The following is a 15,330-nucleotide window of genomic DNA, read 5'->3' on the forward strand; positions in this document are numbered from 1 at the left end:
ACTAAAACACTTTAAGTCACATCGTAAAAAATCGACAGTAGAACCCACGGCTATGTTAATAGTGAAAGTAAGAGCATTTCCACACACAATACGAAAGAACGTACAGGATTTGGACTAAACAGCTGTTTGGCCACAAGAAAGCCACTTGTTAGTGAGGCTAATCAGAAAAAAATTACTTCAATTTGCATGGGAGCATAAAGATTGGACTGTGGAGCAATGGAAAAAGATGGGCGATGGGCACGTCAGGGTAAGAAAGGAAGCGCATGAAGTGATGCACCTGTTATGAATAGTGCCTATTGTACAAGCCTCTGGAGGCAGTGTTATGATCCGGGGTTGCTTCAGTTGGTCAGGTCTAGGTTCAGCAACATTATGCGGCAATAAAATGAAGTCAACTGACTACCTGAATGTACAGAATGACCAGGTTATCCCATCAATTGATTTTTTCTTCCCTGATGGCATAGGCATATTCCAGGACAACAATGGCAAGATTCATTGGGCTCAAATGATGAACGATTGGTTCAGGGAGCATGAGGAATCATTTTCACACATGAATTGGCCACCACAGAATCCTGATCTTGACCCCATTGAAAGTCTTTGGGATGTGCTGGAGAAGACTTTATGGAGTGGTTCGACTCACCCATCATCAATACAAGATCTCGGCCAAAAATGAATGCATCTCTGGATGGAAATAAATGTTGTAACATTGCATAAGGTTGTCGAAACAATGCCACGCACTAATGCATGCCGTAATCAAAGCTAAAGGTTGTCCAACAATATATTAGTGTATGCTAAATTTTTTGACCAATGTATAAATTTAAGGATAGAGTGTTCTAATGTCACAGACACACCGATAGTTTAGAGCTTTTTATTAAGAAAAACTGTGTGGTTTACTGAGGAATTTTTTTAGGTTACAAACTGGTTATTACAAGGGTATTATGCTATAAATGTTGTTTATGAGGATATTTTTAGTGTCCCCATAATTCAAATAACTTAATAAAACATATTAAACAATAAACTAACTTTTTTAAATGTAAAAATGCAGAAGTTTTTTGTGAGGATTAGGTTTAGGGTTAGGGTATATAGTTTGTACAGTATAAAAAATCATTATGTCTATGGAGAATCCTTATAAGAATAGCCACACCAACATGTGTGTGTGTGTGCACATTCCTGACTGTATATGTGTTTCAAACTTTTAAAGAAGTCCTTTTCTGAAATCCAGTGATATTTAATTGCTACTCAAATTTTGCAAACATATAATTCCAAAAAATTACAGCACCGTACTAAACAATATACAGTAGTAAGTATATATATATATATATATATATATATATATATATATATATATATATATATATATATATATATTGTTTTATTTGTAGGGCTTTTTTGTTTATTTATTTTACATTTAATAAAATTTGGAAGTGTTGTTAAGTTTTGTAAATTCTCTCTACTGAAAGGTCAGAAGGAAATGGGCTCATGGCACATAAGTTCAGGGGCGTCGGACTGGGGGGGTAAAGGGTACCGAATACCCAGGGCCCGAGGCAGGGGGGGCCCCTTAGAAGTCAGTTTTCTATACATACATATTTGGTACGGGGGCCCAGCAAGATGGTTTGTACCCAGGGCCCAAAATTTGGTGCTACGCCCCTGCATAAGTTAAAGGGATAGTCTCATCATTTACTCACCTTCGTACCATCCCAGATGTGTATGACTTTCTTCTACAGAAAACAAATTAAGATTTTTAGAATCAGAATGCGCTTTAATGCCAAGTGTGCTCGCTTACACAAGGATTTTTTTTTCCTTCGGTGAAAGGAGAAACAAGTGCACACAGAACATTACAGTGAGACACAGAATATACAACAAGGTAAGAGTATAAATAGACATATAAATAATAGGACATATAACATAGAATCTGCAAGGTAGAGGTATGTTCACCTATTGAATTAAATATGAGTAAATTTACATAATTTACATAATAATTTATACATTATTGCACTAGGGGGAGTCCTGAGTCCTATTGGATGTCCTGGCACTGAGTGTTCTGTAGCGCTGGCCAGAGGGCAATAGTTCAAAGAGAGAGTGGGCAGGGTGTTTGGGGTCCAGAGTGATTCTTCCTGCACGTGGTGACCAAAACTTTTTTAGAAGAATACCTCAGCTCTGTAGGTTCATACAATGCAATGAATGGTGACCAAATCTTTGAAGCTCTAGAAAGCACATAAAGACTCCAGTGGTTTAATCCATATCTCCCAATGTGATCCAATCAGATTTGGGTGAGAACAGACCAAACTGTAACAAATTTTTCACTGTATATTTTGCCACTGCAGTCTCTAAGCACAATCATGATTGCAAGCTCGATTAAGCTGCGTTCACACTGCCAGCGATGCACAGCGACAAAACGACCTCATCTCATAAATTTGCAATGAGAGCTGGCGACTTCCGGCAACACGAGCAATGGCGACCATTGGTGACCGGATGTGGGCGTGTCCAGCGATGCGACAAAGTTGAGAAATGTTTAACTTTATGCAAACGAAGAGCAACTTTCAGGAGCGACAGCCAATACGAGAGGATGGTAGAGCTCACGTGATCCTAATATTTTAATAATAATATTAATTGTAAAGAAACAGTGCTGTTTAGACTCTCCATACACACCACTAGTGACCTAACAGCCAGCCACTGGCGTACATGCAGCGCACAAAGTAGCTGTCAGTGTGAATGTAGCTTTACACTTTCTAGTGCTTGATGTATTTGCAGAGTGCTAGATGATGCTATAGGAAGTGAAATCGAGCTTGAAGGGAAGGACATGAGGGTGAATAACGATGAGAAAATGTTTTTGATGAGCTGTCCCTTTAAAATACCTTTCAGACAACGTATTGAACACCTCATCCTTTTCAACATGTGCTGTTAATTGTCCCATTTTTACAATTTGAAATAGGTTCTCACTTTGACACAAAAAGGATTTGTGAATCAACATGTGAAATTCAATAAACATTAATTTCTTCAGTGTTGCACTTCAGTATGTCCCATATAAGGGAAAAATATCTTGATTATTTGTATTTAGTGTGATTGTACTTTTTTGGATAGTTGTTTATGCGAAGAAGAAATAACTCAAGTGGAAAACGTTAACAAAATGGTACTAAATTGTTTAAGAAAGAGATTAAATGACGTATTTTGGGAGATGCTTTGGGATAAGACTTATGTTGTTGCGTTTTTATTTTAATATAAGCGACAATTGCACGTCGACTGCCAAGTTCTGCTTATCTCCTCCGATCCCGTGATGTAGTTGAAGCAATTCTGCGCATGCGCATCACATAGTGTCGCTCAGACTTCTGCACCGGTGAATGAGAACAGAACGGAGGGTAAGCAACGAGCTAGCCTGCATGCGCACACATTGGGTTCAGTTTTATTATTTATGATTTGTCACTGTCTAGATTGGCTGTGTTGAGCAGTTTGCATCCACCTCTGAGGTGTAAATCCGACTAATAAGAGCAAGAAGGCAAAAACACTAGACAGTGTAGCTAATGCGTGGGCCCGAACCAGAGATCACTGCTGCACAACAAAAAACTCTCCAGTCAGCACAAATGTAGTGTAAACACTTAGTCTCGTGCCTAGTTTAATTGAATGCACTTATTTGTGATTCCGAGGCCTGGTCACACATAAAAACAGGATTTCTAGAATAGTGTTGTTGTTGTTGTTATGTTTCTACGTTAGCTGGTTAGCTTGATGCTTTGAGAATTCGTTCGTGTGCTAAGCTAACTCGCTAGTGCAGGTCTACATATACTGTGTAAAAGTGATCATTTGTGTTTGCTACCACCGTCCCTTTTGAAACCCAAGCCATGGGAATATTAATTGATCTAATTAGCTGTTGATTTGTACTTTAGACTGAGTTTAAAGTAGGTTGGTTTTGTAAATAGACGGCTCGCGTTGTAAACTGACAGATGGCATGGGCTGTGTTTCAAACCTAGTGAGATGTCTACATAGACAACGTTTGAACACGTTGGTAGTGCAGCGCACTTGGTTTAGAAAAACACAGCCACTGTATTCACTGTATTATTATTTGTTATGGGTTGAGCTGTCAGTGTTAAGTGCCGTTCACACTGGTCGCGTTCTTGCGTCAGTCCTCGCTGTTTTTCAGTTGTTTTCCTATGTAAACATGCGCTAGACTGACGTCTGTGACGCGTTCGGTGTGAACGGCCCCTTTAGTAAGTGCAAATTCCGTTTCCACAGGAGATAATCTGCTGCTCGGTTCAGCAGAAAGCGTCAGCAGGTCTCCATGGCCCAGTTCGGGGGCAGAAGAACCCTCCATGGGCGGCACAGTTTGCCGCAACAGCGGTGTCACAGCCCGGCCACTCAGGACAGTCTCTGGACCTAAACAGTTTACACTGTAAGTCACTGTATGGAATTTTCTATATATGCACTTGCTTCACTTTGATTGGTTAATTACAAATAACCCAAATGGAAATTTCAGTCAAATATATATAGGCTAGTATCCTCTGTCTAGATGTTTTTATATGGTTTACATTGACTTGTGTATGATTGCTTGAGTTTCCTTGCATGTAGGTCACATACAAAATTATTTGTTACAAAAACTATTATAATATCATATGTGTTTCCACATAGCTTTAGGGGTACAGCAGCCGTCCCTCTTGGGTGCATCCCCTATGTACTCTCAGCAGTCAGCTTTAGCTGCAGCCTCCCTCAACTCACAGTCTGCCGCTAACTACCAGCTCTCCCAGCAGACTGCAGCTCTGCAGCAACAGGCTGCTGTAGCCGCTGCATTACAGCAGGTGAGGCCTTTGCCATGATCATCCACTCTGCACTTTATAAAGATGCCGTAAGAACACCATAAATGCAGTTAGAGTAAATGCCATGGAATCATTGGGTTTTGTTTGGAATATACTATTCTCACTATTTCTGCAGTATGTAGTAAGTAGGCTGTGTATACTGTGGACAGTATGGACATTTTTCCGAATTGCTACTGGATGACCTACCATAATTGCTAAATTGTGCAGTATACAACAGAGCACACTGCACTGAATACAGTATTTTTTTTTGACTTGCTATTTTTTTGGAATGCTAAATAAGAATTGTACTTAAAATTGAATAAAAAATTCAAAGTAACAGTTGCAATGTATACTGCAACTAAGCTAATATTCGATTCCGAACATAGCCATTCACTTGCAACTTTCCAACCATTCAAATGAATATCCAGATCAAGTAAACTACTTTTATCTGTCCCTCGCTCAAAATGTAAGTCTAAGGTTGATCTGGCCTTTTCTGTAACTGCCCCTAAGCTCTGGAATAATCTACCTTTGCACATCAGGGACTTGCCGTTGATAGTTGTTTTTAAATCTAGCCTAAAGGTCTATTTTTATTTGTTAGCATTTAAAGGGGTCATGACATGAGAAACCAAATTTGCCTTGATCTTTTGGTATATAAGAGGTCTTTGTATCATTAAAACGTCCTGCAAGTTTAATATTTTAAGACGTCCTTCCCATTCTAAACGAATCATTTATTTAATCAAACTCAAAATACAGCTCGTTCTGGATTCATGGTTAGAAGTGACGTGACGGTTAGAAGTGACGTACCAGCGTTTGCATATGACCGCCTCCAGCACAAGATAACTACGATTTAAGCGCAAGACAACTCACGCTCATTTCGTGATCGCCGTCGCCTCACAAGTGTTCAGTCGATGGACAGCGAGCTCTGACAGAGACTACTTGTGCACAGGAAAATTACGATGCCACACAGATGTGCTGTTCCTGGCTGTGGTCAAACAAAACCTCTGAATAAGCTGTCGAAAGATCCAGACGTCAGGGAAAAATGGATGCAGTTTATTTTTTGCGGACGCTCCAGTCACGGCAGTGTTAACTTAAGCGTTTGTTCTGTACATTTTAAGGATGACTGTTTTGAGAACAAATCTCAATATGATGCTAGCTTTGCCAGAAAACTGTTGCTCAAAGATAAGTCCGTGCCGACTATTCTGGGAACAACGACGGCACTAAACTGTAAGTAATCTATTTTAAACTTTAAACTACTTTTTAAAGCGCAATTTCATTCATTATGAATAATCACAGTGTTTTTACTTAGTTTACTTGCATATTGTTCTGGCTGGGGCGTCAATAATTGATACATAGGCACTGACGTTAGCCAATCATAACAGTGGGCGTTAACACTGAAGTCTTAAATGGAAAACGCCCCAAAACAGACTGTTTGAATCAGAGGATGAGAAACAGGGTGGGAAAAGGTCATAAATCACTAGATTTTAAAAGTTTTTCTTAAAAAAATATATTAATACTATAATTGCACCTAAGGGAACATAATAATACAATAAAAAACCATGTCATGACCCCTTTAATACTTTTTAAAGATTCTCTGAGATTCAAAGTCAACTGATCATGCATTTTCTGATTGTATTAATCTATTTAATAATGTATTATCATTATTTTGTTTTATTCTCCTTTTTTATTTCTCAAGGTTATTACTATGTTTCTTAATGTACAGCACTTTTTCAGCTCCTGTTGTTTATAAATGTGCTGTATAAATAAATTTTGAATTGACTTGATCCGCTGTTCATTTAACATTTTTTCAGGCACTTACACTGGAAGTGAATGGAGCCAGTCAATAAATGTTAAAATACAGTTTCAAAAGAATAGACACAAGATGCAAAAGGTAGTCTTAACAGGATTTTAGTGTGATAAAATCAGGATATATAGGCATTACAGCTTTTACTAGCATTACACGTCATGACAGCGAAGTTGTAATTTTAGATATAACTTTACTCCGACAAGGTTAGCAAGTAATTTTTTCACAATAAAATCAAGTTTTACTATTGAAACAATTGTTTGAATGTTTATCGACTCGCCCATTCATATCCATTGTAAGTGCCTTACTGTAACTTTTGCAACTTTTATTTCTAGTCAGTTTAACCCTGACCAAAATGGCATATAATTTTAGCCAACTAAAATAGCATTTTAGTTGATGATATGATAATGTGTGAAATAAAATAACGTGTGTCAATATATATATTTAAGATGCATACAAAATACAACTGGCCTAGCTCCTGAAATAATTGCATATAAAATGATGTATTAGCTACTTTTAAGAAATTACTGTATTCTGAATTCTTAATGCTTTAGAGACTGTTGTCAAAATTCACAACACAAATGTATGCAGCTAAACCTAAATGAAGCTAAAACCTAAACTGATGCTGTTTATTGCAATGTTTAAATCCTTCTTTTTTTTCTTAATTGTTTTTTTTGGTTGAATTGCACTGATCTGCATTTCTAGCATGCATAGTGTTTGAGTCCTGTAATGCGAAACCTTCATCCTGCAGTGAACAGTCTTGAGACATTTGTGTTATTCATTTTAGTCTCAGATCAATTCAGCCCTGCAGCAGTATCAACAACAGCAGCAGCAACAACAACAGCAGCAACAACAACAACAGCAGCAAGCTCAAGCCCCCCCGCCTCAGCCTCCACCCCAGCAGACCCTTTACAACATCCCACATCAGGTACATACACTCACTCTCATACTCACCTCCTCTTTTACGTCAGTATTTTATCTTTTTAAAAGTGGTTGATGCCCTACTTTTATCATGGAAATAGTGACTATGCTGTTAAAGGGATAATTGACCCAAAATTGACATTTCTGTCATAATTTATTTATCCACATGTTGCTCTAAACACTAAGAAGATGTTAGGCAGCATGTTAGTGTCACTAATGAAAGTGAATAGTGACTGAGGCTGAACATTTTGCCTAACATCTCCTTTTGTGTTCCATGGAATAGAGGAAGGGTTTGGAACAACAAGAGGGTGAGTGGATGAAGATGGAATAATTTTTTTTTTGGTGAATTATCCCTTTAACAATGAGAATTAGAGTTAATGCACTGTATTGATGCACCATGGCAGAGGAACTTAAAGAACTGCTGTCAGCAGAATGGTGACTCAAAAGTGCTGCAGTGCATGATATATTAATCTCGCCACTTTAAACAGCCCAGGCCACTGAGTGCCTGTCTGCATTATTTAACTCAACACTCAGGACTCTTGCAAACTCATCTCACTGGGCCTTGGTAGATGTGGTCTGTTGAAATTTTTAACTCCAATGCCATGTATTGATTTTTCAATTCAGTCTGTAAGGCCTTCATTTAATTGTGGTTTGAAAAAGCTGATTGTTCCTTAGTGAAATTTATTGTTTTTCTGCATTCCGATGTGTAATTTGTGCAGTGATTTCTTTGAATGACATTTGCTTTTTGTCTTTCCTTCTTTCTGACAGCTCCAACAACCTCAACAAGCCCTGCTTTCACAGGTACCCTGTTTTAGTGCAGCATTTGCATCTATCTGAGAAAGCATCTCATCTCTCCTTATGGAAAGATGTTCAAAAAGAAGCAAGAGAGCTTTTTACATTTCCAGAAGTTCAGAATTCAAGTTGTTTGTATTTTGCAGCCCCCTGTCGCCTTGCCCACAAGCTTGAGCCTGTCAAACCCAGCAACAGACGGCCCAGATAACCGTGTCCTACCCAACCCCCGCTCCAGTCATCAGCAGCAGACCCAACCCCAAAAGCAGCGCGTCTTTACTGGTGTCGTAAGCAAGCTGCACGATACTTTTGGCTTTGTAGATGAGGATGTCTTCTTCCAGCTCAGGTTTGTCTTAGTAAATGTGCAGGTTTGGTTTGTTTTTGAGAGTTTGGAAAGTGTCTCACATCTCATTAGTGAAAAGTTAAGTAGTGATGCAATCTGTTTTCAGGTACATTGTGCCATTTCTGCACCGCTAGCTGCTTCACAGAATTGCAAAAATATTTACTGATTTTCAATTTGTTTCCTGTCGGGCTGGTCAGGATGATCAAACAAACTGCAATGTTTTGAAATCAACCAAATGGCTTATTTAAGTTTGTCTCTTCACCTTAAACTAGGATAGGAGAATTTAAACACAGAAAAAATGACACATTATACCTTTAATCTAAATGTAATTAAAATATGCTTAGATCAGTTTATACTCCTCTCTGGAAAAGCCTTTACTGGTGTTTAGTATGTATAGCCCTTCAATTACATGTTTTGCACGTGATGTTTCTTTAGTGCGGTTAAGGGAAAACGCCACAAGTCGGTGATCGTGTACTGGTGGAGGCCATCTACAATCCCAACATGCCTTTCAAATGGAATGCCCAGCGCATCCAGACTTTACCTCAGCTGCCCAACCAAACGGTGAGCACATGGTCTAAATGGATCCACGACAACAAGGCTAACAAATACAATCTGGCTCTGTTTACACCTGGTATTAACATTCGCTCTCAGATGGTCTCATTACTGGTGTTCAGATGAGACATTTTACCGCTTACACCTGGTTACCATTTGCCTCCAATGGTTGTTCTGTGATCACTTTTGATGAGGAGATGTGATGTTTTGAGCAGAATGTTCAATTATTTTAGTCAAGTACATGTGTTAAATGAATATCAGATGTGCATGCTTCATCTACAAACTCTACATTTATTTATTTAACAGACAGTCTGTCAAGTCTTTATTTATGAGGTATTTCAAATTGTCTGATAGTGTAGTTATGTAGTTTTAAATCCCTTTTGTTGCACAGTATGTGACTGATTAGAGCTGAATTATGATTATGAGCTGAATAGGTCATTCGCTGTTATCCGGTATGCATCAGGACTAATAAGCATTTTCACTAGGGCTGGGCAAAAATATAGTTATCCAGATGCATCACGATCTCGATTCTTAAATCTCAAGAACAATCTTTCACTCTATGTAGCAACCCTCTCTATAAAGCATACCGAATCTCATGCTATTTGACTAAAATGTCTATGATTCTCCACTGTCTAGTAAATGTTCAGATTTCACTCACCAGTGATTGAGTAGTATAGTGGAGAAGTAAAATGTAGGGAAAAAACAAAAAAATATATATATAATATATGTGTGTGTTTGTGTGTGTGCAACATAATATTATGCAATTTCAAGACATTCATTGATGGAATACACTGAATTTGTAAAATTTATATTTTTGAATTGTACGTAGAAGGGTTGCCTAGAAGGCTCCTGTTTAATTAAGAGCATATGCTGAGAGAATGTATTTTATTTGTAAGAAAAATAGACATTGTAACAGAAATGTACCGATGTGACTTCATATGGAATTGAATCGAGAGCTTGTCAATTGGAATTGAATTGGGAAATCTGTATCAATACCCAGCCCTAGTTTACACTACAAATGCACTATTGTCAGGTGTGTTTCTGACAACCTTTTAATTTGGTTTGATTGATCCAATCACAAAATGTTTTGGACCCCATCATACACAAATATTCACACATATTTAGCACTGTCCACTTCGGATTGGATCATCCAAGATGGATGTTAATACCAGATGTTAACGAGGCCTGTGATATCTTTCTGCTTCCACAGTGTGTCATGACAATGCTGTTGATTCCTTTGTTCTTAATCTCCATGTAGCACCAGCAGCCCCAGCCCTTACCTCAGGTTTCCCCACAGCTGTCCAGCTTTTACTCTGAAGCAGGAATGGCGCTACTCTGACATGCACTCTGCGGTGGATTCAAGACAAAATGTAACCCATGCCAGTTGAACTCTACGCCCCAAATCCTCATCCTCTCCTCCTGCCCTTTATCTTTTGCTTGATCTGCTCCTTCACTCTCCTCTTTCACAAACAGGCTTTAGTCACAAGTCCTTCGGTTTCCGCTCCGCCTGCCCAAGACGAGCCGATGTTGCTGCTTCCCTCCCTGTTTTACAGCTCACAGCTTGTATGTTGGATGCCAATTTTGTAATTACACATTTTCCTTGCAATCCATAGATTGCATTTTTGGCTATTCACGCCTGCTGTGCTATTAATGCATGTTGTCTTGGGAGAAAGATGTAGTTGTATATTTTGTGTTAGCATTCAGTGGGGTTTCAGGTGATTGTCCTGCACCTTTGTTTTAAATTTAATGCAATACCACAGCAAAACAAATATGCTATTTAAGACACTATTTAAAAAGTTCAATACTAGTATAAATATAAACAAATTAAATCAAATTATATAAACAAAGATCCAAATTAAGGAAACAGTCCTTGAAGTTTTTAAGTTACCTAACAGCAGTATTAAGGATTTTAAGTGACCTCCCAGATGCATAAATAAAACTACTTAAATGATTGTATTAGAGTACCAAAAATGCCATACTCACAGGATATGACTGTTCACACTTAGATTTATAAGGCAATCATCATCGTCTTTGTAATTTACAGACTATAGATTTACCAACAAAACTCCCAAGCCAGCTTGATAAAAACACAACCAGAAAGCGCTGTCTTTCTGCTCTTCCTGAAGATCACGTAAAACTCCTAGGCACTCACCATTTTTTCGTTGTGGTGTTTGACATCAATATATCTGAACACAAACATCACACTGAGCAAGTGCATGATGCTGTTTTTTTAACTAAACAATACTTTAACATACCACAGTGTGCATCCTTTTGAAATGCCCCAGAATGCCTGTGCTCTTGCATTTTTGTCTTGAAAGAAAGTGCTCTTTGTGCTTTTTTAAAGAGACTTGAAAACCTATTCTGTCTTTCAGTAGGGGCCAAATGAGGTAAAAGATAACAGCATTGCTGCCATTTCCTCTACCTCCAGCTATTTCTAACCATTTATTTTCTCTTCAATGGATTCAGTGCATCTTGATAACTACTTATGGCACCCTTTTGCTCCCATTCTTTTAAAACAGGTTGCATAAACTTTAGGTATTGTAGGCGGATTAATCTTATTTATTAAAAAGCTTGTTTTATAGCTGCAAGTGGAAAGCTCTTATTTTAATTGTATAACACAATTATTGTACAACAACATGTTTGCGCTTTGTTTTGAAAGACAGCTTTTGTCTCGTGATAGGGCTGGGTGATGTATATCAACAAAAATGTATGAAATGCTGTACTGTGCAAACGTTTTTGCACGTTTTTCAAAAAATAATGACATAAATAGTTTCCATGTATCAATTAATGTCATACAAAGCCAGTTAACATAAACAAGCTAAATCTGGTAAATTGGTGTGACCACCTTTTCCTTTAAAATAGCACCAATTGTCCTAGGTACACCTAGACACAGTTTTTGTTGGTTGTTGGCAGATAGGATGTTCCAAGACTGACTCGATGTTACGTGGGGGCTCTGCCATCTATTGCAGGGCTCCCTGTTCTTCTAATATATTCTATTTGCAAAAGGAACATTTGGGTGTCTAAAATGTATATTTCCTATTGACACACTTAAGCTGAAGGTATAAATAACCATCTTAAGACAAATGTTTTTGTGAAACATCTCATGTGCAAAGACTTTTGCACAGTACTGTATACTCAATATTTTTTGTTGGCAATATAAAATTAACCAATATAATGAGTATCACAATAATTTGAATGCACTTTTTGTATGACCATTATGTTTTTTAGAGACTGTTTTAGCCTTATGATATTACTAGGACAGGTATTATAACCTGTTTAGAACCTCTGTAGCAAATGTGCAGAAGTTGCTGAAAATGCATTTAAGTTTTGCAAACAAAATTTGTATTGAAGTTTGTCTGAAATTATGGTTCTTTTGATTGGATAAAATCATCCTTTTTAGCTGTATTAACCAGCCCTATTCTCAAGCATTAGTTGATTGTAATGATATCAAGATCATGCTCTGTCATCTTGAAGATTCTACTTGGCAGCAAACCCATCTCTTCTGGCGTGGTCTCTGTGTATTTTAGAGTCAGCAACCAGGCCCAAACATGATGAAACCTGGTCCCACCATGATGCAGTCTCTACCCCCTCCCACCACGTTCAGTGTCCCGGCCCAAGGGCCACCTCCATCTCTTCTGCAGGCCCAGCTCTCTGCAGCCTCTCTGGCCCCACTGCTGCAGAATCCACCTCAGCCACTGCTTCCCCAGCCACCCCCTAAAGGTACATTAACACCCCTTTGGCTTTCACAGTGCCACAATTCTACAGAATAGAATGTAATCTTTCTCTCTGCTGTGTGTAGATTCTGTGTTCTCAGGGGGTTTACTGCAGCCCCCAGTGCGGATGATGCCTCAGCCACAACAAGTAAGGCGTGTGGACCCCTCTACCCGCTTCCCCAGTCGCAGTGACCGACCAGAGCTCATCCTGAGGAAGGATGACCGCAGGTATTGAAGTATATGCTCATATCATGCAAAATCCATTCCTTGAGATATTGTGAATATTTTGAATTGCTCGAATTTGTCTGTTTTTCTAGTAGGGAGAGAGAGAGAGAGCGGAGAAGATCAAGAGAACGTTCACCCACAAGGAAACGTTCTAGAGATCGGTCTCCTCGAAGGGAACGTTCTCCAAGACGGCCACGTAGAGTGGTACCACGATATACTGTGCAGTTCTCCAAATTCTCCCTTGATGGGTAGGTTTTATGTTTCAGAACAAGAATCTTGAGTTGCAAATGAACTTTTTTGTCCCATACAAACAACAATTTTAAATGTATTTAGTTAGTTTTCTAAAAATACACCATCAGATATGTTAAATATGTATTGTCCAGTATAACTGTACATGAAGTATACGCCTTTGTTATGACTCTTTATGTTCTGTTCTCGGCAGTTCAAACTGTGATATGATGGAGCTACGACGCAGGTATCAGAGCCTCTACATCCCTAGCGACTTTTTTGATGCTGTGTTTACCTGGGTGGATGCTTTCCCCCTATCTCGACCTTTTACATTTGGAAACTATTGTAACTTCCACATCATGCATAAAGAGGTGGACTCTCTGGTGAAGAACACAGCTGTGCTGGACCGCCTGATGCCAATCATACCTACAGCGCAAAGGTAAATCCACACAAACATCCGTCAATTATGGTAATCTTTTTGGTAATTGATCTGCTAATACTCAGTAAACTTCCTGTCAGGTATTATTCTGTGTTCCTTTACATCATGCTGTCTTTTTAATCTCCATGTATGATTAATATTGATTACTGTTATAGGTGATGTTGCTGGCCAACCCTAGTCTAGATGAGCTGTATCATAAGTCATGTGCTCTGGCAGAAGATCCAGCAGAGCTGAGAGACACCTTCCAGCATCCTGCTCAGCCTCATCAAGGTACAGCTCTCTGAGTAAAACAAAAAACTTAAAGCAAGCTTTTGTTTGTGCCATGTTATGTAACATTAACTTATGTTACAAATGAAAATTGTTTTGCACTTGATATACTGTAGTATTTCACTGGATTAGATGACATCAAAGTGTTAGGAACTATTATTACCAGCTAACCATTTTTCATTATATTAAGAATTATATGCAACAGTAACCACCCACTTTCCAAATAGCCTTGGTTTTAGGAAGTACTTTTCCTGTTTATTTTCACCATAGTCATTTAAAAAAAAAAATCCTTTAGGCCTTGAATCGAACCAACCAGCACAGAGATGAGTAAAAAGAAAATACTTGATAAGCTGGAAAAAAGTCAATGGTACGAGACTTTGACTCCATTAGTTGTGAAGGAATGACTTAACTACATATTACATAAAGCATTGCAAATTATATTGCTACAACAAAAACTAGTGGTCCACGATATATCCCCGTGGTCAATAAATCGGCAGATATTTGGTATTTTTTTAATTATCGGCATAGGCCGATAAATATTCCTGTGTGGCCAATTCGTTTCTTAAGCTGAGATGGTGCCAATAATTGCCTGCTTGCATATGAAGGAGTCATCTGAGATAGGTAAATGACCAATCACAGTTCGTCTTGTTGCTATGTGGCATCGCACACAACGGTCTCACATATCAGAACCACGACAGACGCCAGTATTAGCTCATGACATCTAAGGTGTTTCATTCTCTCTTCTCAACAGTTCCCTGTAACTGTAAACTGTCTTGTCTAATGATAAAAAGTCAAATATCAATAAAACCTCTATCATAAACCATCTGCATATATGCGGATATCTTATGGACCTTGGATGGACTCTCGAGTCAGTTTGACCTGTTTGAACTTTTAACACTGAATTACAACAACTTTTAAAGCAATCTCTGTAACTTTCTTTTGTTAATAAAAAACAAAATGTTATTAATGAGAGAGTGCAACAAAAATCCATCTTCCAAACCATGTCTTTACCCAAAGACACTTTGATAAACCTGTAATAATGCTTTATTTACACGCCCGTGCGTGTCACATCATATCCGTACACAGAGAAAATAAGATCCGGCTGCTGTAGCGTGTGTGTGGGAGTAGTGTGACGCTGAAAGTTTGATGTCACAATGAACAAGAAAAATTTTCCATGAATCATTCAAAACTGCAAACCTCAGGGGAATCACCGGTTGTAAAATAAAAAACCCACAAACAGAGCAGAGTCTACAAGCAAAAAGGGAAAGAGACAG

General features: G+C 38.4%; 1 pseudogene; it reads left to right on the forward strand.

Annotated features, from left to right (window-relative positions):
• The first annotated feature begins 3,304 nt into the window (after window positions 1-3,304).
• On the forward strand, window positions 3,305-14,059 carry LOC127642005 (cell division cycle and apoptosis regulator protein 1-like; annotated as a pseudogene).
• The last annotated feature ends 1,271 nt before the right edge of the window (window positions 14,060-15,330 follow it).

This window comes from Xyrauchen texanus, unplaced genomic scaffold (genome assembly GCF_025860055.1).
Source record: "Xyrauchen texanus isolate HMW12.3.18 unplaced genomic scaffold, RBS_HiC_50CHRs HiC_scaffold_261, whole genome shotgun sequence".
In the NCBI taxonomy this organism is placed as follows: Eukaryota; Metazoa; Chordata; class Actinopteri; order Cypriniformes; family Catostomidae; genus Xyrauchen; species Xyrauchen texanus.